Source organism: Myxocyprinus asiaticus, chromosome 11 (assembly GCF_019703515.2).
Source record: "Myxocyprinus asiaticus isolate MX2 ecotype Aquarium Trade chromosome 11, UBuf_Myxa_2, whole genome shotgun sequence".
NCBI lineage: Eukaryota > Metazoa > Chordata > Actinopteri > Cypriniformes > Catostomidae > Myxocyprinus > Myxocyprinus asiaticus.
The window spans coordinates 45,072,575-45,096,706 of NC_059354.1; the positions used below are offsets into that span (position 1 = coordinate 45,072,575).

At 40.2% G+C, this 24,132-nt stretch overlaps 1 protein-coding gene across 2 annotated transcripts in view; it reads right to left on the reverse strand.

The window, feature by feature from the left end:
• Positions 1-24,132, reverse strand: part of LOC127448106 (histone deacetylase 4-like) — a 288,908-nt gene that overhangs the window by 173,011 nt on the left and 91,765 nt on the right. The gene's annotated exons all lie outside the window — the stretch shown is intronic.

A 24,132-nucleotide genomic window follows, 5' to 3' on the forward strand; every position in this document is an offset into this window, starting at 1 on the left:
TTAAAACCCATAAAACTGATTGTACATCTGTCCCTCACAGCATTATTTTCATTCACTTCAAAATGGCATCTACCCTGACCGAGGTCCATAGTGCGCATGAAATGAACATGCAACACTGTTTCTCTTAAGCAGCATTTGCAATTATACTGGAATGGCAAAACAACATCAGTAGTATGATAACTCCACAAGCTATAAATAGTCTAGATCTCTACATGGGAAGAGAGAGAGAGAGAGAGATGCACACTGCAGGACACATAAGAGCATTAGCAATAACAAAGACACATACCCACAGATGCACAGGGCCTATAAAACCTACATATCTCATAAAAATCCACCATTGCAAACAGAAAAGTGTGCATTGTCATATTTCACACCAAAAACCAAAAGATACAATACATGCATACATACAAGCACACACATATAAGTGTGTGCATGTATGTATGTATTATTTAAGCAATATCACACAAGCAAGAGTGCGATATGGCCCTACATCAGCACTGCTGTGATTCGGCCACAGGCACGATTACACTGAAATTTAACTTTAGGCTAAAGGAGTGTGTTCAACAGAACATTATCATATTAGCAAATTATTTGTGTGTTATTGAAATTGGTATCAAGAACCGTGAAATTTCACTGGTATCGGTACCGACTACTGAAATTTTGGTTCCGTGACAACACTAATATAATATAATATGTAAGGGATAATCCACGGCTAGGTGTCCGTAAAACGGTTTAAATGCATGACCTGGAGGCAAAGAACCACTCACGAAGTGCATTAAAATTGTTTAAGGCACTCCTAGCAATGGATTATCCCACTCATAACTAGGTTACTTGCCAGGATTGATTAGTTACAGTTATCACTGATTGTGGCAGTGCAAATTTTGACTAGAGGAATAACAATAACGGTTCACTTTATCTACAGGTCGTTAGATAGAGTTCTGCCAATTCTAAATCAGACATAGATAGTGTAATAATATTACATTTATTTGAATTAAATAAAAATCTGTAAGAATAATAGGAAAAATGAACATGACATTCTTTGGAGACCACACACTCTGTAAAAACTCTGTGAATTTAAATGTAAAATTCCCAAAAAAATAATAGCCACATAATGTAGAATGTTTGGCACTTCTAAGAACATGTAATATTTAATTTCAAAAGCAAATTTCAAAAGTGGCACTTACAGTAAATGATGAGGGGGAAACCATCCAAAGCATATTAAAACCTGCAGACTTTGACCTCTGAGACAACGGTATTGTATCCATTAAGGCTGCACGACTGATCGACTTAAGAATGAAATCACGAAATGCCCTTGCACGATTACTAAACTTCAAATGGCTGCGTTTTATAAAACAGTCAACATTCAGTGCTACAGTCAGCGATGTGTGATCAAGCAACTCCCTCTAGTGGGTGTGTCCTAAGCAGCACAACAATTTTAGTTTATATTTATCATATTACAATGTAAACTGTCTTGCCGTACAGCGGAAGATGCATTTGATAGCTCCAGGTTTCATTCTCTCCCCCTCTGTGCAAAACAGCTGAATGTCAAACCATACTTTTCTTGCAAGCCTTATGGGTGGAAAGTGCAGGTGCATTGCCAATTATCTCCAGGTCCAACTCAGTAATACAGGGCTGATGAACACTGGAGTCTCTTTGTTTTGTTTTGTTTTCCTCCTGTAGTGCTTCACAGTAGATTTAAATATGGCATTGCATGACTTGATTACATTGTGTTTTGTTATGTGATGGTTAATCCTGGCTCTGAGACTAATCAAGATTGTTACACTATATTCACGTCCAGAGGTCATTTAAACAGAGTCATAAAACAATCGCAATGCTCATTACAGAGGACAGCAGAGTATCATTGATGCAGAGCGGTGATGAAACCTAACAGGAACTACCTGTGCATTAAACGGTTTTAACGCACACATTCCAGCCAATCAGAATAGAGTATTGGTATGATACCACGGTATGATATAATATAATATAATATAATATAACCCTTTTCGAGGTTTGCTCAAGATGGCGGCGAAAATGGCTGCTGCGTTGCGAGCTCTGACCCAATGTTGCAGTTTTTTGTTTGTTTTGTCTACAATTCTTATGTTTTTTGTCTTGGATGTTGTCTGCCTTATTGTCTACGATAGACAAACACTTTTGGACATTGGTTCTGCAATAGAACACCGAAAACCGGACTTTAAATACCTCAATGCCGACCCGCTGTTTACAAACACAACAGTGGAGCCCTTTGTCTAAGCAGCCCGGCCGCAGAAATGCAGCCCGAAAAGGGGAAGGAGAGCCGGCGTTCTCATCAGACTAAGACGTCGCACAAATCGACCCCTGCTACCCAGTATTCTAATGGCAAATATTCAGTCTCTGGACAACAAGATCTGCGAGCTGAGAGCGTGGATCTCTTTCCAACGAGAGACGAGAGACTGCTGCCTTATCTGCCTTACAGAAACTTGGATGTCTGCAGAGATTCCAGACTCAGCCATCCAACCCACGGGGTTTTCCATGCACTGAACGGACAGAGTAAAAGACCTGTCAGGTAAAAGCAGAGTATGTTTTCTGATCAACAAATCCTGGTGTGATCAGAGGAACGTACATTCTATCAAGTCTTTCTGCTCTCCTGATCTGGAATTTCTCATGCTTTTGTGTCGACATTCTGGCTACCGAGAGAATTCACAGCGGTCATTATCACAGCTGTGTACATCCCGCCACAAGCCACCACAGACTGGGCACTCAAGGAACTGTATGGGAGTATAAGTGAGCAGGAAACCGCGCACCCACGCACCCTTCATTGTAACAGGGGACTTAAACAAAGCCAACTTCAAGTCAATAGTACTGAAATACAGTTGTGCTCAAAAGTTTGCATACCCTTGGAGAATTGGTAATATATGTACCATTTTTAAAGAAAACATGAGTGAGCAGGCAAAACACATTTCTTTTATTTCTTATGGGATTCATATTCAGCTGTAGGTTATAACAGAATGGCACAATCATAAAACAAAACATGGCAACAGTGAAAAAAATTAAATGACCCCTGTTCAAAAGTCTGCATACCCTTAGTTCTTAATACTGTGTGTTGCCCCCTTTAGCATCAATGACAGCGTGTAGTCTTTTGTAATATTTGTCTATGAGGCCCCAAATTCTTGCAGGTGGTATAGCTGCCAATTCATCTTGGCAAAATGCCTCCAGGTCATGCAAAGTCTTTGGTCATCTTGCATGAACCTCATGTTTGAGATCTCCCCAGAGTGGCTCGATGATATTAAGGTCAGGAGACTGAGATGGCCACTCCAGAACCTTCACCTTTTTCTGCTGTAACCACTGGAGGGTCAACTTGGCCTTGTGCTTAGGGTCATTGTCGTGCTGGAAAGTCCAAGAGCCTCCCATGCGCAGCTTTCGTGCAGAAGAATGCAAATTGTCTGCCAGTATTTTCTAATAACATGCTGCATTCATCTTGCCATCAATTTTCACAAGATTCCCTGTGCCTTTAGAGCTCACACCCCCCCAAAACATCAGTGAACCATCACCATGCTTCACAGTGGGGATGGTATTCTTTTCACTATAGGCCTTGTTGACCCCTCTCCAAACATAGCGCTTATGGTTGTGACCATAAAGCTCTATTTTGGTCTCGTCACTCCAAATTACAGTGTGCCAGAAGCTGTGAGGTGTGTCAAGGTGTTGTCGGGCATATTATAACTGGGCTTTTATGTGGCATTGGTGCAGTAAAGGCTTCTTTCTGGCAACTCGACCATGCAGCTCATTTTTGTTCAAGTATCGTCGTATTGTGCTCCTTGAAACAACCACACCGTCTTTTTCCAGAGCAGCCTGTATTTCTTCTGAGGTTACCTGTGGGTTTTTCTTTGTATCCTGAACAAATCTTCTGGCAGTTGTGGCTGAAATCTTTCCTGGTCTACCTGACCTTGGCTTGGTATCAAGAGATCCCCGAATTTTCCACTTCTTAATAAGTGATTGAACAGTACTGACTGGCATTTTCAAGGCTTTGGATATCTTTTTATATCCTTTTCCATCTTTATAAAGTTCCATTACCTTGTTACACAGGTCTTTTGACAGTTCTTTTCTGCTCCCCATGGCTTAGTATCTAGCCTGCTCAGTGCATCCATGTGAGAGCTAACAAACTCATTGACTATTTATACACAGACACTAATTGCAATGTGTCTGTAACAAGGCCAAACACTCAAGGGTATGTAAACTTTTGATCAGGGCCATTTGGGTGATTTCTGTTATCATTATGATTTAAAAAGGAGCCAAACAACTATGTGATAATAAATGGCTTCATATGATCACTATCCTTAAATAAAAACAGTTTTTTTTTTGCATGATCAGTCATATTTTCAAAATCAATGCCAAAATTTCACAATTTCTGCCAGGGTATGCAAACTTTTGAGCACAACAGTACACAAGGGGACCGGGTTTAGGAGCATTGCTACTCTCCCTTCCGGGATGGATCCAAATCCCTCCCCCGCCCACCATTTGGCAAATCAGACCACTCTTCCATTCTGCTTCTGCCCGCTTACAGGCAGAAACTGAAACAGGAAGCACCCGCCCTCAGAACGATCCAGTCCTGGTCAGACCAGTCAGATTCTATGCTACAAGACTGTTTTGATCACATGGACTGGGAGATGTTCCGGTCCGCCTCTGATGACGATATCGAGGTCTACGCTGATAGTGTAATGTGTTTCATCAGGAAGTGCATAGATGATGTAGTGCCGACCAAAACTATACAGATCTACCCTAACCAGAAACCATGGATTAATAGTGATGTTCGTGCGGCACTTAATGTGCGGACCTCCGCTTTTAATTCCGGGAACACGGAGGAGCATAAACAAGCCAGTTATGCCCTCCGAAAAACTAACAGAGCAGCCAAACGCCAGTACAGGAACAAGATTGAAGGACAGTTCAACACCACCGACTCTAGAAGCATGTGGCAGGGAATTAATATCATCACAGACTTCAAAGGGAATAAAAACTCAGCCGTGAACACCGCTGCCTCTCTCCTGGATGAGCTAAATATTTTTATGTTCGTTTCGAGGGAAATAACATCACCCTCATGGAGAGAGCTCTCACGGCCGAAGCTACAGAGGTTAGTTCACTCTCAGTCTCTGTAGCGGATGTAACTTGATCCTTCCGACGGGTGAATACCCGTAAAGCCGCAGGTCCAGACAGCATTCCGGGCCACGTCATCAGAGCGTGCGCGAACCAACTGGCTGGTGTTTTTACAGACAATTTCAACCTTTCCCTCTCATTGTCTGTAGTCCCCACATGCTTTAAACGTCCACCATTGTGCATGTACCAAAGCAATCCAAAATCACTTGCTTAAATGACTGGTGTCCTGTTGCTCTGACCCCCATCATCAGCAAATGCTTTGAGAGACTAATCAGAGATTACATCTGCTCTGTGCTGCCTGTCTCACTGGACTCACTGCAGTTTGCATACCGCAACAACTGCTCCACTGATGATGCCATTGCATCTACACTACACACTGCTCTATCCCACCTGGAAAAAAGGAAAACATATGTGAGAATGCTGTTTGTAGACTACAGCTCAGCATTCAACACCATAGTGCCCTCCAAGCTTGATAAAAAACTCCAGGCTCTGGGCTTAAACAGCTCGCTGTGCAGCTGGATCCTGGACTTCCTGTCAAGCAGACGCCAGGTGGTTAGAATGGGCAGCAACATCTCCTCATTACTGACCCTCAACTCTGGAGCCCCACAGGCCTGTGTTCTCAGCCCACTCCTGTATTCCCTGTACATACATGACTGTGTGGCAACAAATAGCTCTAATGCCATCATTAAGTTTGCTGATGATACGACGGTGGAAGGTCTGATCACTGACAATGATGAAACAGCCTACAGAGAGGAGGTGCACACTCTGACACGCTGGTGTCAGGAGCACAATCTCTCCCTCAACGTCAGCAAGACCAAAGAGCTTGTGGTGGACTTCAGAAGAAATGACAGAGAACACAGCCCCATTACCACCAATGGAGCACCAGTGGAGAGAGTCAGTAGCTTCAAGTTCCTCGGTGTCCACATCACTGAGGAACTCACATGGTCCGTCCACACTGAGGCCATTGTGAAGAAGGCTCATCAGTGCCTCTTCTTCCTGAGATGGCTGAGGAAGTTTGGAATGAACCACCACACCCTCACATGGTTCTACACCAGCACTGTAGAGAGCATCCTGACTGGCTGCATAGTGATGGTAAGGCAACAGCACCGCCCTCAACCGCAAAGCCCTGCAAAGCGTACCAATCAGACACACAATTGTTTAATATTTAATGAATAATCCAACAGACGTCTCAAGACCGTAACAAACAAAGGTCCAAGTAGGCCCAAGCAGACTCCGAGATGTCTGCTCTCCCACTAATCATTATCAGCTAACTAGTCCAGCAACTAGTGGACCTCAGAGACATTCCATGTGGGGGAAGGTAGCCACATGCAAAAGCAAAGGAATGTGGGGAAAATTACTCACTCAGTTCCCCCATAGGAAAGACACCTAAAGCCCATAAAACAGACTTTTCTACATTAATTTATAGACAAACTGTTCTATAAATGAACATGCATATCCTCAGGACATTGTATGATTATTACTGTCTCATATAGTGTCTTTTGTACTGTATACCGTTTTGTGCATGCTTTATGACAGAGCCACTAGATAATGTAAAACGATTGGTATTATGCTTCCTATCAAATTAATCCTTGTGTGATGCCCTAAACATTGGAGTATAGCACCCTCTTATAGCATGCATTGTATGCTTGTTATATTAATCAGAGCATAAAGGGGCACAAACTGCTAGCTTACTCCAATCAAGCAAATGATTCAGCTTCCAAACAAAGGAACTTTTCCCGCTAGGAAAATTGCACCTTTCTCATTGGTCAAGCCAAACTCGAGAGGAGTGACCTCCCTCAGGAGTTAAAGGGCACTGTCGGAGTGACCTCCCTCTCTCTCTCTCTTCCCTCTTCTCTTTCTCCCTTCTGCTCATGGTTGCTGCTCGTGTGGGACCGGAAACACCTGGTCCGACCGTGAGGTCGCAGGCCGGCAGGACTTAACATATCAAGCCATGTGTAACTTCCTCGACCATAACGGAGTCAAACTAACACCACAAGTTCATCATAATTTCTTCATTCAGCACGGAAGAAATTGATTGCAACTTCAACACCATCGACTCAAGGAACCATCAAGACTTTTTCCTGAGACTGCATCCGGGTGCGCTCTCAACTGCCAAGGCATTGCAAGTATCGTACAATTAACTAACTAAACAGAGGTTTAGTATAAGCTGTGAACCCCTTTGTTAATAAAGGTGCTTTGAATTAAGAAACGTATGGTTCTTTCAGATGGTTAAATGACTTTTCATAGCTTCATTCCCCTGTTCTGTTTCTGTTTCATTCACTTTTCCATTTCCCATGTATGCGTGATTTGTATGTGTTTGTTTAGATTAGTTATGTGTTCGTGATTTAGTTAAATAAAGCTTTTGTGTACATTCTTGCGAGTTGATTCTGGTCTGCTTATAAATCAATGTCAATTTAACGATTTGATCACAGCTACAAGCTAAGAAAGAGTTATGTTTCTGTGGCCACGAAAAAGATCCTTTCTGAGAGTTGATAGACGATCATTACTGAGTGTTCGCTGGATGAACAGATTAATTGATTGTAATGTTAATTTAGCTACATCAAGTTAATTCTATTAACTGATCCAAATGTTTATAATTAATTATAACAAGTTATGATTAATTATTCATATTTCAATTTTAAAGATAATTTGACTGTGGTATATTTTGATAAATAATCTCATCCCTGTTTTTAAAAGATTTCGCTTCAAAGCTGTACCTAAATTTTCAATAAGCCATGAGAATAATGTTACTCCAATAAGTTAATTAATCACAATTCCGTTATTAAAGCTAATTCCTTAAAATAGAAATTGTGAGCGGATACAATGAGACGTTGTATTACGATTTTAATGGAGGAGAATTTTATTCAGACAAATAATCTAATTTATAATGGTTATTGAACGCATTCCATTAAAAATTTACTTACATAATAATGCAGAATAAGGACAGTATAATTTAATTCCTAGCTTACACATACTGTTTCCCTACATATAATGGTGGAGGTATGTGGGCACTTTAACCCATCCCGTGTTCATTTACACTACCAAATTCGCTATACTGGACTCACTTTTTATACTTCACTTAATAACACACTGGCAACTGACTATCAACCGACAGCTGAATGTCAACACAACACTTCATATTTCCACTTATTACGTGTGTGTGGGGGGGGGTACAGTGTATTTTTATTGTATATAGTCTTCTTATTTTGTGTATACTGTATATTGTATATTATTATTTTTATTTTTTTGTATACAGTGTTCTTATTTTGTGCATACTGTATATTATTAGGTGTATATTGTGTTGTGTAACAGATGTGTAAACTGTGTTATGTGTAAATCAGATGTTTATTGTAATTGTCATACTGCTATGTTGCTTGGAACCGCACCCAAGACTTTCACCCACTGTTGCACATATGGTTGAGTGACAATAAAGGGATTTGATTTGATTTGATTTGATATAATATAATAATATAATATATTTATGTTGGCTGGCTTCCAAAAACAACATTATAAATGTAAAATGCGGCAAGAATAAAGTTGACTAGAGACATTTTTAAGCGCTTTGAAATATTTTTACATTCAAATATTTTTTTTTATTTCATTCCTAAGATATAAAAGCCTTAAAAGAAAACATATATCCCTATTTCATTATATAATGATCCAAGTTAAATTTGAATAAATGACTTCTTAAAGTATATAAAACACATATACACCATAAGTATGAAAATTTGTTTGCCAATTGATCATCATCATCATTGTAAAAGCCCTAAAACAGACAATTAATTGTCATGATCGCAATAATTTGATTGACAATTAATCCTCAACCAAATTTCATTATCGTAGCAGCCCTATTAATTAAAAATTAATTAAGATTAAATTAAATTATTATCAGCTTTAAGAAAAATTTCTTCTTTTTGTTTTGCACATGCTTTCAGGATAAAATATGACCTGTTCTCGACAGGTTTCGTGATCTTCACCTACATGCACTTCATCTGTAATGAGTTTGTATATGGCAGCACAGGGCGCAGTGATTATTCTACCAGTAATGAGCTCCAGATGCACTTCACACAAGTGAGCTTCCTGACACGCTGACCCCAAAGTGTCTCACACCTACTTAATAAAGACAAGCAGTGAATCACAGTCGGAGAGAGAGGAACACAGAAAACACAAGAGAGAGGAGTAAAAATGAAGAACAATCAGTGCACCATCTTAAAATGTGTGGAAAAAACAAAACAAACAAAAAAATTCACAAAAATCTGTGTACCTTATGGGCACACTGTTTCTCCCACAACAAACATGGCATTCCAAGCACAATTATTTATTATTTAAGTGCAGTAACAGAGCTTTGGACGTGCATGGTTCACATGATGGGTATGATGATATGAACATTTATAATTAAACTAACTAAACTAATAAATTAATTCATTTACTAAGAAGGAGTCCATTACACACCATTTTTCGGGGCCATTCACAGGGTCCACTTTTGCAAAAACAGCTAGATGCAGCATAGCAGAAGGGACTAGAATGCAGGGGTCTCCAGACACAAAAGTTGAACTACTTTTAACATGACACAACATCACAACAAAAATGTAGCTTTCCTGGTGCAAGATGTTGAAAAAAGCAAGAATTGTCACAACGGTCAAAGATATCTATATGGCGAATGTTTACATAAACTAACAATTTTAAAAAAGTGAACATAAGATTCCATCCTGTGCAAACGGCCCCTTGTTCAGCATTTTGTGCAACCACTAGATTCAGACATGCCTCAATGCTATTTTACCTCTATAAAAACCTCAGGTTTTTGGACACATCCCTTGTGTTCTGTGATCTCTCCTCTCACTGATCAGACTCATACAAGTTTGAATTGGAGGAGCAGGAGGAAAATAAACAAGGCAGCCCACCACTGGTGCCTCGTTCAGCCCTGATTAACCACTTCTGTACCCTGGCACAATCTGACCCCTAAACCCCCGCTGGGTCTGGAGGGCGAAGAACCAGCAGAACCTGCAGCTGGTAGGTCGTATCGAACCACCCCAGTGGCACACACATCGGCATGCATGTAAACATGCACAGCTAAATGATCAGGATGTGCAAAACTACTTATTTTCAAAATCAAATTTTTTTTTTTTCTCTCCACTAGCTAACATCTTATGGAGTTTTTCGTTCTTTGCCACAGTCGCCTTTATCTTGCTCACTAGGGGCCTAAAGACAAAAACATTAAGGCATGATTTTCAATGAAGTTTTTCAAAGAAACTGTTTACTGGGGACTTTGAAACATTAAAGACATTGCTGACATCACAGTATGATGTTCTTTAAAGCTGCCTTAAAACAATGTGTATTGTGAAAAGCATTACACTGTACTGAAAAGCTTGACTTGATTAATTGACAGTAGAGCATGGCGCTCTATTAAGAAACAGCTTTACAGCTCTCACAAAAAATAAAATGAAATCAACAAAACTGAGCATCTGTGTCTTCGATGTTACATGATGCGATCTCAGTTCAGGAAACTCTGAGTTGTCGGTAAAGGGTTAAACTTTTGACACAGCGAGTAATGTGACAAAGCAACATGGCACCGATCAAAGTGGAGTTTGCCTTTGGGAGAAACGCCAACAAAACTACATCTGGTAAGAAACCTCATTAAGTTTTTACATTAAAACCAGTTTAAATCAAAAGGTTTGAGTCCCTAGTTTCATCCGATACACCATTTTGCACAGCACACTTTTAATCACAATGACTACTTACAAGGATAAAGGCTTTTCTTTTTTCCTTAGAAATCCTATATTCACTGTGAATTATCATACCGAGAATCAATGGGTTCATCCAAATGCTTAAAGTTGCTTTCAGTATGTAAGTAAATTTATGACAAATGTCTCTGAAACAAAAAAGAATTGAACTGATTAAAAAATAATCGCATTGCATTAACAGTGCTTGTATTTTTTGGGGATGCAATTTCAAATGGTTGTATATTAAAGCTGTGAATATTTCAATGTAAAAAATTCGGCACAAAAATTCAATAATACATATTCACCTTCCAAACTGCAGCTCCAAGAAATGTCAGTAAAAAAGAAAAAAAATTAAACAGCATTAGCAATGCTAAATTTTATTTTAACATGGTTTAGCAGTGATTGGATGATACTGGCCATTACTTGAATCAGAATTAAGTGTGCCAATTTCTGATTGGTAAAATGCTTCAGCACTGGCTATCACTTGTTTGTTTGCCAAAAAAAAAAAAAAAAAAAAAAAAGAAGAGTGCAAAAAGAATACATTAAAATGTTGTTGCCAAAGTAGAAAAAACATTGTAACATAAGTCAAATCAAGTCAAATAATTTTTATTTGCATAGTTTTTTATTTGTGCTTTTCCCAATACACATTGTTCCAATGCAACTTTACAGAAAATCAGCTGTTATATCTGTATCATCTCAAAAACATGAATAACCAACACTTCTGGAAACATAATAAACAATTTGATAAAAACAATCTGACTTTCTATAGCTTTGTATTATCTAAAATTTCACAACTTAAGTCTCGCTGTCCCAATATGAGAACATATTTTTTTTTAGGAAACTATCTGCTCTTTTTTTTTTAACTAGGAGCTACCAGTTACAAATCAAAAAGGGAAATGAAAAGAGCACACAGCAGTCACGCTCGAGTCTCAGGAGGATATACTGTATAATATATATCTATACATACAACGATCTGCCACAACATTAAAACCACATGCCTAATATTGTGTAGGTCCCCCTTGTGCCGCCAAAACAATGCCAACATGCATATGTGCACAAAAGTCTCTAGAATTTACACCGAATGGTGCCAAAAACATCCAGTGAGGGGCATTTCTATGGACAGAAAGGCCTTGATGATGAGAGAGGTCAACAGAGAATGGTCAGACTGGTTCGAACTGACAAAGTCTACGGTAACTCGGATAACTGCTCTGTACAATTGTGGTGAGAAGAATAGCATCTCAGAAAAAACATCCAGTGAGCGGCAGTTCTGTGGAACTCAATCCGCGCATCTTATCACATGGCTCGCTGTGCATGACAACGCGGAGACTCACAGCACGGGAGGCTCATGCTACTCTCCGTGATCCACACACAAATTACCACGCACCCCATTGAGAGCGAGAACCACTATTCGCGACCACGAGGAGGTTACCCAAGTGACTCTACCCTCCCTAGCAACCGGGCCAATTTGGTTGCTTAGGAGACCTGGCTGGAGTCACTCAGCCTGCTCTGGATTCGAACTCGTGACTCCAGGGGTGGTAGTCAGCGTCAATACTCGCTGAGCTACCCAGGCCCCTGATTTTAATATTTTTAATAAAAATGCTAAATAACTTAAAGTATAATATTAATAAATAAAAGAAACACATTTCTGTGTTGGTGTTGATGAAGTGGTACTGAAAAGGCTGGAAAAACTGAAAATGGTTAGGAACACTGGACTAGTTGCATGTTGATACCCATACGAAGTCTCCAGCTTTTGTTTTTACAAAAATGTTTCCATTATGCTATTTTCAGCCATCCAGACTGAAGTCATCATTAATATATGCTGCCACACAGAAAAGATAAAACATTCATGGGAGAGCCCTCACAACGGTGTCCCCTCCAAAAAAGGAAGCTTCCACACTGCTGCGGCACGCCACTCCGCACCTCCTCCTGTCTCCTCCTGGGAGGGAAGATGATGGGAGGAGACAGAAAGAGGGGTATTAAAGAAAACAGAGCTTAAACAAAAGGTTTGAAGCTGTTTGTGCATCCTCCGCACGTCCCTGGGCCCGTCTGCAGCACGCGCTCTCTATTTTTGGAATCCTCTCTGGACCAGCTAGGAGCAGAGCATCCACCATCATGGCATTTTAATCAGAGCCACAGTGCATCACTAACGCACCCAACGCTATGGGAGTGCTGCAAAACACAAGACTTTAAAGGGGGAAAAAAAGGGTTTGCAGGTAAAACTGCCGCTGTTTTAACATTTATGGTTTGCGTGAGGGTCACATGGACACAAGACTCAGGACAGATTAACAGAGGGAAGCACACTATCTAGATAGAACTTCTGTCCCTATGCCTGGGTGATATACTTAATTATTTGAATATGCTGTATTATTTAAACATACAGAAAACATTTCAGAGCAACAAAACAGAGATATATGATCCAATGAGGTTATAGAGAAGGTTATATAAGGTTGCCCAAAAGCAGGACACACAAACAAGCAGACAGACAGGCAGAGATGGGCACAGAAGCCCCCTGTGTTTAAGGCACATATGTCTGTCTGTATCAACCCCAGATCCAGACTCACTTTGGCTTTTTCCCCCCCTTTTTTCTCAAATCAAATCAAAGCATTAATAAAGTGCTGATATCAAATATGGTGGCTACATATAAGTTTAAGTGAGTAAATAATGACAACTTTTATTTTGGGGTGAAATATTTCTTTAAAAAAGCAAATCATTTTCATTGAGGTTCAGTCAAAATGTCAAATGACAGTTAATTTGGCCTGGAGTCTGGAACGTGTTTAAGAAAAAGAGTTGATAGATGTAGGAACTGTGTTTTGTGTGTGTGTGTGTGTGTGTGTGTGTGTGCGTAATATTGAGATGTGGGCTGGGCAGACTGGCTGGCGATGGCAGATGGCAGTAAGCTGACACCAGAGTCTGATGGACTCGAAGAGGACAAGTCCGTCTGTCTGTGTGGCATCAGAGCCACCATCACACACACACACACACACACACACACACACACACACACACTGTCTGTCTATGTCTGCCAGTACAGTTGCACTGCCCATATTACACAGAGATACATTAAAGTCAACATGAAACAATGATCAAAATCCAATTTACTGCAATAATCTAATGCAAGGGTCTTCAGCCATTTTCAGACCACAGACCCCTTGTTAAGTAAAGAGATGGAGCAGGGACCCCCATTACATATTATCTAAAATTGATTGTTGCATTTTATGCCTATAAAAAATCACTGTGCCCTACCCACTCGGATGGATGGATGGACTGATGGATGGAGGGATGAAGGGAGGGAGGGGAGACACTGTGGATGGATGGATGGATGGATGGATGGATGAGGGAGGGAGGGATGGATGGAGGAGACACTAAATGGATGGCTGGCTGGCTGGCTGGCTGGATGGATGGGTGGATGGATGGAGGAGGGATGGATGGAGTGAGGGGAGACACTGTAGATGGATGGATGGGTGGATGGATGGATGGATGGATGGATGGAGGGAGGGAGGGAGGGATGGAGGAAGAGGTGGATGGATGAAGGGAGGGAGAGATGGGTGGGTGGATGGATGGATGGATGGATGGATGGATGGAGGAAAGGGGGATAGACAGAGGGAGGGGAGACACTGTAGATGGATGGATGGATGGATAGATGGAGGGAGGGTGAATTGATGGATGAACGGATGACACGATGGATGTCAATCAGTAATCGTGTTCAATAATCGTGATCTCAATATTAGCCAAAATAATTGTGATTATGATTTTTGTCATAATCGAGCAGCCCTACCGTCTTGTATGCGTGCAACATTAAGGGCCTGTGACCTATATGCCAGCTTGATTTTTTGTTTACTTGCTGGGTTTGCCCGCACTGCACACTATCTGACTATCACAGTTTTGTCACTTTAACAATGTTTGCTGTTCCATTCAGTTCCTAACTAAATAAAACAGGATGGGCGAAATAAAGAAGGACTACTGCAAGAGGAAGATTTTGCATACAGGTGCTAGGAACTTCAACATGTTGATGGACTAAAAAATACTCTCGCTCGCGTTATGGGCGCCGATGCTGGATCAAACAATAATTTGCATACCCACTGCGGTACCACCGCAGACCCCCTGTTGAAGGCCCTTAATTTAAAGTGAAAAAACAAACAAAATGGATACTCAGCAAGAAAAAATGTGGGGCAGGACATGAATGTATCCATCAGTAATTAGAAGCTGTGTACTGTTAAAAACATTTTGTAGAAACCTTCTTTCAGCTTTATTCGCTGTGCTGCGTCATGTTTTTTTTAATATCGCAATCATTTGTTTAGTCTAACCAGCCACTAAGTAGGCATCACACTAGATTTAGAAACACAGCCTATATCTCTGACAAGCAAAAATACTCATGTTCCTGAAAAAAACAAAAATAAAAAAAATTGCCAGAGCCATTTGTACAAACACACACAGGTGGCTACTGTAATAGCTCAGACCGTTATTAATAAAGCTCATGGCTGACATGCAGCAGCTCATCCTGAAGGCTTAACACATCCTGTCTGCTCATAGGTCCAATTACAGGAATATTTAAGGAATTAAGGCCTGATTTGGGAACAACCAGAAGCACAAAGCTAAAAATAGAGTTTGTAGGCTGCTGGTGACAGGTCGCTTTGAGGTCACCTCACCCTGCCTCTCCAGGGGCCGGTTTGTGTTGTTTACGTGTGTATACAAGACTAAATCACAACAGTTAGACAGGCAAAAAGGCAGAGAGCGAAAGCAAAAACATTAATCTGAGCTATTTCTCCATATTCACAGAGAGGCCCTGTTACTCGTTTCCTAGTGTATTCTGCGTTTTACGTATACACATCTCTTTACAAAGAGCAAATACAGGTGAATTTAATTCAACCTATCAAGAAAGTGCAATGGTCGGGGGCCTGGGTAGCTTAGAAAGTAAAGAAGCCGAGTACCAAACTTAGAGTCGCAAGTTCGAATCCAGGGCGTGCTGAGTGACTCCAGTCAGGCTTCCTAAGCAACCAATTGGCCTGGTTGCTAGGGTGGGTAGAATCACATTGGGTTAACCTCCTCGTGGACGCTATAATGTAGTTCTCGCTCTAACATGGTGAGTTGTGCGTGGATGCCACAGAGAATAGTGTGAGCCTCCACACGCGCTATGTCTCCACAGTAACACGCTCAAGCCACGTGATAAGATGCACTGATTGACGGTCTCAGATGCGGAGGCAACTGAGATTCATCCTCCGCCACCCAGGTTGAGGCGAGTCACTACGCCACCACGAGGACTTAGAGCGCATTGGGAATTGGGCATGCCAAATTGGGGAGAAAAGGGGAGAAAAAAATAAAAAATATTCTGGAAAAAAAACAAAAAACTTTTTGGCTCGATGAAAATAAAGCCTATTCTACGAACATGACGATTTGTTGCATTGTGACATTATTTTCATGACTAGGGGTGTGAATCTTTGGGTCGACAGCAACTAAATTCAATTCATGATTTGCTGGGTTTTGGTTAGATTCAAAGCATTTTTGCAAACTTTGTGCGATTCAATTCAAATTGATACACAATTCAATTGGATTCAATTAACAATAGATTCTGGATATTTCTTTAAAAAAAATTATAGTGTTCACTACTTCACGATTCAAATAATAATAAACTTGATTTTTTTGCATTTTAAAATTATCAGCCAACACATACGATTCACGATTTAAGTCATTTCAATGCAAAAGAATCGGCAGAAATAATAATCGATGCATCAAGACAACACCCCTGACACCCCATTTGATCACAATTCAGTACATTTTCCTCATTTCTCATTGCCATTATGCAAAAGATAAGTATTCCAATGACTAAAATTCTAATGACTGTGAAACTACTAACAAAACGTATATTTATTTCACTATTTATGGATCCATCCATCCATCAAACCATCCATCTATCCATCCAATTATTTATTATTAAAATGTATATATATTATATATATTAAACAGCTCTCTGGAATACTTCAATTCTGATTGGTCAATGGCGCCATCTAGCGGTCTGATATGTCTGAGTAACAACCGCACATCTACGTATCAGACCACTCATCCGAATATTGCATGACAACTGTGCGACCTCTACAAGTAAGCTAATAATATAATTTAAACTCAATCCAATGTTTCATGTCCATTTATTTATTTGTTTGGTAAGTACTATTTTAATAAGCAGGATAATGAGGAGTCAGGCAGTAATTGATTACAAAATGAACACCAACAGAACTCTAACGCAAACCGGAGGTGGATTTCAGCTGTTCAGCGATTGCCACAGACCTCCCGATTCAATATTACAACGATTCGTTATGTATTACGATATTGCGATTCTGTAAGTATTGCGATTTGATGTTTTGATATAAAAACTTCATAAAAAGATAAAGTATTTTTTTCTCAGAAAGAAATGTATATATTGAAGAACAGTTGTGTCTGAAATGACAACTGTTTTCACTCTATAATATATCACTTGCAGGTAAAAGATAGGGATGTGCAAAACTACCAATTTAAAACTACCAACTGAACAGTCAGTGCATTGTCTGAGCTAGGCAAATAGTTAATGCAAAGGAACCCATCTATAAGGCTGCATTATGTCTATTTGTATTCAACAAATAAATATATACAATATATCCTTTTAACTTATCAAACTAATTTTGTTATTTTAGAATATAAAATATAACATATATTACCATAGGCTATTACTATTATCATAATGATAATTTTGCAAAATACAAAATGGACACTAAAGAGTTCTGGGGCTCTACTGAATTATGACACACGTGACAATTCACCTGTAGTCCCAATGTTGTTGCATGTTATTTGAATATGCATCCTGAGATCTGAGTCTGAGAACATATGCAGCATTCTCATAGACAACACTATTCTTACAAACTGCTCCCAGATGACATACATATATATATATATACATACATACATACATACATACATACACACACACACACACTCACACACTGATCAGTCACAACATTCAAACCACTGACAGGTGAAGTGAATAAAATTGATTATATCGTTACAATGGCACCTCTCAAGTGAACAGTCAGTTCTTGAATTCATGTGTTGGAAGCAGGAAAAATGGGCAAGTGTAAGGATCTGAGCGACTTTGACAAGGGCCAAATTGTGATGGCTAGACGACTAGGTCAGAGCATCTCCAAAACGGCAGGTCTTGTGGGACGTTCCCGGTATGCAGTGGTAAGTACCTACCAAAAGTGGTCCAAGGAAGGACAACCGGTGAACCGGCGACAGGGTCATGGGCACCCAAGGCTCACTGATGCACGTGCGTGTGGTCCGATCCCACAGAAGAGCTACTGTCGCACACAATGCTGAAAAACTTAACGTTGGCCAAGATAGAAAGGTGTCAGAACATACAGTGCATCACAGCTTGCTGCGTATGGGGCTGTGTAGCCGCAGACCAGTCAGAGTGCCCTTGCTGACCCCTGTCCACCACCAAAAGCGCCTACAATGGGCACGTGAGCATCAGAACTGGACTATTGAGCAATGGAAGATGGTGGCCTGGTACCATGAATCACGTTTTAGTTTAGATCATGTGGATGGCCTGGTGTGTGTTTGTCGTTTACCCGGGGAAGAGATGGCAGCAGGATGCACTATGGGAAGAAGGCAGGCCAGCGGAGGCAGTGTGATGCTCTGGGCAATGTTCTGCTGGGAAACCTTGGGTCCTGGCATTCATGTGGATGTTACTTTGACACGTACTACCTATCTAAAGATTGTTGCAGACCACATACACCCCTTCATGGCAACAGTATTCCCTTATGGCAGTGGCCTCTTTCAGCAGGATAATGCGCCCTGCTACACTGCAAAAAATTATCAGGAATTGGTTGAGGAACATGACAAAGAGTTCAAGGTGTTGACTTGGCCTCCAAATTCCCCAGATCTCAATCTGATTGAGCATCTATGGGATGTGCTGGACCAACAAGTCCGAACCATAGAGGTCCACCTCGCAACTTAAAGGACGTAAAGATTCTGCTGCTAAAGTCTTGGTGCCAGATACCACAGGACACCTTCAGAGGTCTTGTGGAGTCCATGCCTCGATGGGTCAGAGCTGTTTTGGCAGCACTAGGAGGACCGTACACGATATTAGGCAGGTGGTTTTAATGTTGTGGTTGATCGGTGTATATATACACTGTGTATATATACACTGTGTATATATACACTGTGTATATATATATATATATATATATATATATATATATATACTGTATATATGGTAGTATTTGTTGTACTACCTTTTATTTATGCTCATTAGATTAAAGCTATTTATTGAGTGAATATAAATGAAAAAATAATGACATAATTTTGAGGGTTTTAAACTTGACACTGCATCTTAAAAATGACCGTTAAAGACCATGTACATAGAAATGTGCATGTGTACACAGAGAAATCATTAAAAATGCAGTGCAAACGAACACAAAAATATGTTCAGCGTGAACAGCGCCTAACACCTGAATGTGGTGCTTTCCACCTGCAAATGGATCACCCAAGACACTTATTAATACCAGTAACAAACAGGGTCTAAGAGAAATGTCTTGATCATGGACCTTCCATTCAATGGGTAACCCTTCGTAAACGAGCCTATCAATACAGCGGGTGTTGGGCAGATTGCGGTATGGTGCAAAGGATCTATGTGTTCCAAGATCCCGTGTGCTGGCAGGAGACAAGAGTTTGGCAGGAAGTAAGAGAGAGGGTGTGTGATGGGGGGTAGCACCTGCCAGCAGCCTGTCACCTGGTGAGATTGACCAAGCGCACTCCCAGTGTATGATCACCGAGCTATGTCTCTCTCTCTCTCTCTCTCTCTCTCTCTCTCTCTCTCTCAAACACACACACACACACACACACACACACACACAGCAATGCTTAGCATGCACACCTCGCCTTGAACACTATTCTTAGGCAAACACAACTCACAGTAAACAAAAATTGACAATTGATAATTGTTCATTATACTATTCTGAGAAAGAGCATCAACCATGATATATCAGAGTAGAAGAAAACCACACACAAGCAGAAAGAGACAAAATGACAGCAGGGATCTGAAGCACAGCAATAGTCAGTATTCACCCTGAAACTGAATCACATATTCCGAAAGAAACTGGGCACCCAAAAATGAAAATTCTCTCATCATTTACAGTACATCTGCCATCCCAGATATGTATGACTACCTTCTGCAGAACAAAAATTACGATTTTTAGAAGAATATCTCAGCTCTGTAGGTCCATACAATGCAAGTGAATGGTGGCCAGAACTTTGAAGCTCCAAAAGCAAATAAAGGCAGCATGAAAGTAATCTAGAAGACTCCACTGGTTAAAACCATGTGTTCAGAAACAATATGGTAGGTGTGGGTGAGGAGCAGATCCATATTTAGGTCCTATAAATCTCCACTTTGGCTTTCAAATTCTTCTTCCTTTGTTTATTACCGATTTATGCATATATTGCGCAATATTTATAGATCGATATTCAATATTCGATATATATGGATATCGGCACATACTGGGCAGGTTGGAGAGTTAAAAGTAAAAAAGGGCTTGTATGTTAGTGTTTTTCTCACCAACACCCATCAAATCGCTTCAGAACACATGCATTAAAACACTGGAGTCTTATGGATTACTTTTATGTTTCCTTTATGTCATTTTTGGAGCTACAAAGGTCTGATCACCATTCACTTGCATTGCATATACTTACTGAGCTGAGATATTCTTCTAAAACTCTTTGTGTTCTGCAGAAGACAGAAAGTCTTACACATCAGGGATGGCATTACGGTGAGTAAATAATGAGAGAATTTTAATTTTTGGGTGAACTATCCCTTTAAGCTTTTATTTTGGCGGAACACTGAAGGAAGATATTTCTGTTTGTGGTCGAGCTTTTAATGCAGAATAATGCTCTCATCCACTCTTCTGTCCACAAACCCAGGTGTCATGAGGTTACTTTAGATTGGGATAGTAACTTTTAGCGGCCATGTGCAATAAGTTAATCTAGAGTAAATATACGTGCTCATTAGCCTCGCACGTGCTTTGAGTACACGCTACATAGAACAGCCCATTGCATATACAGTAAGCGCAGAAAGCAGCATGTGCAGACTATTAATTAATTAATTAAATTGCAGCCCTTGCGGTTTGATAATTGCACTCAAATCACGATTTTGATTATATTTAAATTAATCGTTAAGCTCTGGTACATTATTGTTGTCAGTAGGGCTGCGACTAATGATTATTTTGATAATCGACTAATCTATTATTAGAACGATTATACGACTATTCGGAAGATTATTGCAACGATTAATCATTAGCTCTTAACTGACTGTTCAGCTTGTGCCCAGAGTTCAAATGTTGTATTAAACGTGCTTACTAACAGTAAAGAGGAACAAGGGGGCCTGGGTAGCTCAGCAAGTAAAGACGCTGACTACCATACCTGGAGTCGAAAGATCAAATCCAGGGGGTGCTAAGTGACTCAATCAGCCTTCCTAAGCAACCAATTGGCCCGGTTGCTAGGGTGGGTAGAGTCACGTTGGGGTAACCTCCTCATGGTCACTATAATGTGGTTCTCGCTCTCGGTGGGGTGTGTGGTGAGTTGTGCATGGACGCCGCAGAGAACAGCGTGAAGCCTCCACACGCGCTATGTCTCTGCAGTAACGCACTCAACAAGCCACGTGATAAGACGCGCAGATTGACGATCTCAGACGCAGAGGCAACTGAGATTCGTCCTCCGCCACCCGGATTGAGGCGAGTCACTACGCAACCACGAGGACCTAGATCGCATTGGGAATTGGGCATGACAAATTGGAGAGAAAAGGGGAGAAAATAAAAAATAAAGAGGAACAAAATCATCTTTTAAAAATAACTATAAATGCCATTATCTTAATGAAAGGGAAACATATTTTTAAGTTTAATTCAGCAAAAAAATCACTGCAAAAAAAAAAATCCTAATGTTATCAAGTGTTTTTGTCGCGTTATCCATTTAAAATGGTCTAAAATTCCTTAAAACAAGACACATTTACTTTAGAAGCAACATATAAGTTACTAAGAATTGCTTTCAGAGAATGTATCTTAAATAAGGGTATTTTGTATGTGTATTTTTCACTTGTTTATACTTCTGCCAGTGCATTAAAGACAAAATATACTTATATTCATGATACAGTATATTCTCAGAAAGCAAGTCTAAATATCTGATATGCTGCTTCTCAGGTGAATGTACCTTGTTTTAAGCATTTTTAGATATTTTTAATTAATTTGAATTTTTTATATTATATTCAACATTCTCAGATAACAATTTTTTATTCTAAAGTATAGCTCCTAAAGTATGTTGTTTGAAAAGGGTTTTAGATATTTATACTGGAAAACAAGCCAAAACAAAAATCAAAAACTTATTGTTTTGCAGTGTAAAATGGGCGAAGACTACACTGTCTCACTTCGATCCATCTTTGACTCACAAAAAACAAACTCTCTCTTCTTAATAAAGCTGCGTATTGCCGTATTTCCTTTACATTAAGAAACACACAGTGACATATTATGATTCACTATGTCGCGAGCCATCACGTAATAATCTAGCTGCGGCAAGCACTCGTGCGAGGGTCGAGCATCTCCATGAGAGAGTGTGCATCAGCAGGGATGCAGTTTCAATCTCTCCCCCTTAGATCAGGTCACTTCATGCGACTGGCGCTGACCGCACAGAGAAATGCCAGTTTCGGAGATTGAACTTATTTACATGACCCGTTTCCTTATTATTTGAGCTTTAAGAAAGGATGCATTAAAGATATAATGCCAAGGTGTTTCCTTTAAAGACACTCGACACGCAAGTTTTGCTTAAGCAGAACGGCAGCTCTTTATTTCACAACAAGAGTACTTCTGTATACTTCCTCATATTGTGTGATCTACATCACCTGAAGCTGTTTGGAGTGAGTCTGGACTGTGAGCTGTGTCTTCTTCCTCTCCTCAATCAAGCACGAGCTGCGTTGCTCCTCTGGCTCACCATCATTCGTTTCATGTGATCTCATGTTATGTTAAATGAGATCAAACGTCTATTTTTTTGACAATTTTTTTTTATTTTCGATGTTGTCGATAACGTCAACTAATCGTTTCAGCCCTAGTTGTCAGATGTTGTTTATTTGAACTACATTCCTGAAACTTGACAAACAGTTTTGGAGATTACATATTGTGAATGACAATAAAATTAAAAACTATGAAAAAAAAAACAAAACAAAAAAACATTGAATTAAAGTTGATTTTAAGTCTAGAAACAATCTATTTTTAAGTTTTACGTTTTTTTGTTTTTTGTTTTTTTTTTGTGCAAAATACAGGATATGCAAATATATACGTTGATTGAGAGTGTAGGGAGACCGACTTGACTGCGTCATTCACAGTGCGTCATGGAAATGGGCAGTCGCTCCTGAGCTTGTTGTTTTCCTGATTGGTGGATCTTTTCCCTTGAGGGTTAAACTTTTTTATAAGTTGAAATAAGGCGGACTGATCACTTCAACAGAAGCTTATACCATCAATTAACAACCTTGGAGCTCATGGTATGTCAGTCTCTAAAGGTTTATCATTAAAAATCAATTCCCCTATGAACAAAATGTATAGCCTTTGTACTTCCAAAACCAGACTGTTGTGTTGTATATTGTCTGATACTAACATGCACATTTGTGTTATATACTATATTATATGCAATATGTGCAAGTCTCTAAGTCAGTTTGAGGGCTGCACTAAAGTAACTAATAGGAGAAAAACTCAGTCCTCCGCTCCTCCTTTTCCCATCATATTACACTGAAATCCACCTCCCGTGGCTCTGCTCAACGCTGGGAAACAGATACAGGCTTCTTTAAGCAGTAGGCAGCCCTCCTGCAAATATCAGAGCAAAATGGATAGTTTTGAAATCCAAGTAGGGCTGGAAAAAAGGTCAGGGGTCTTTATGAGTCTCAAGAGAGGGCCTGCCAAATACATAATGACAAAATGTGCCATCCAATGCACCGTCACTGTACAGGAGGCTTGTTATTCAGGGATCTCTCAGAACCTCCTCTCAATGCAATTTCAGCAGCTGATCAAAAACATCTTCAGAGCAACAGCGCCACAGTCCAACTTCTCCCCTAGTGCCTCACAGGACCAGAACTGCTGTCCAGCAGCAGACAGATGTGACATGGGCGCTGAGAGACTGCAGATAGGAGGTGACAGGTGTAAGAGATGAAAGGAGTGTAGAGGAGGAGGCTGTTAAAAGGAAGTGAGAGAAAGAAAAAGAAAGGAACGAGATGTTAATGAAGATCTCCAAAGAG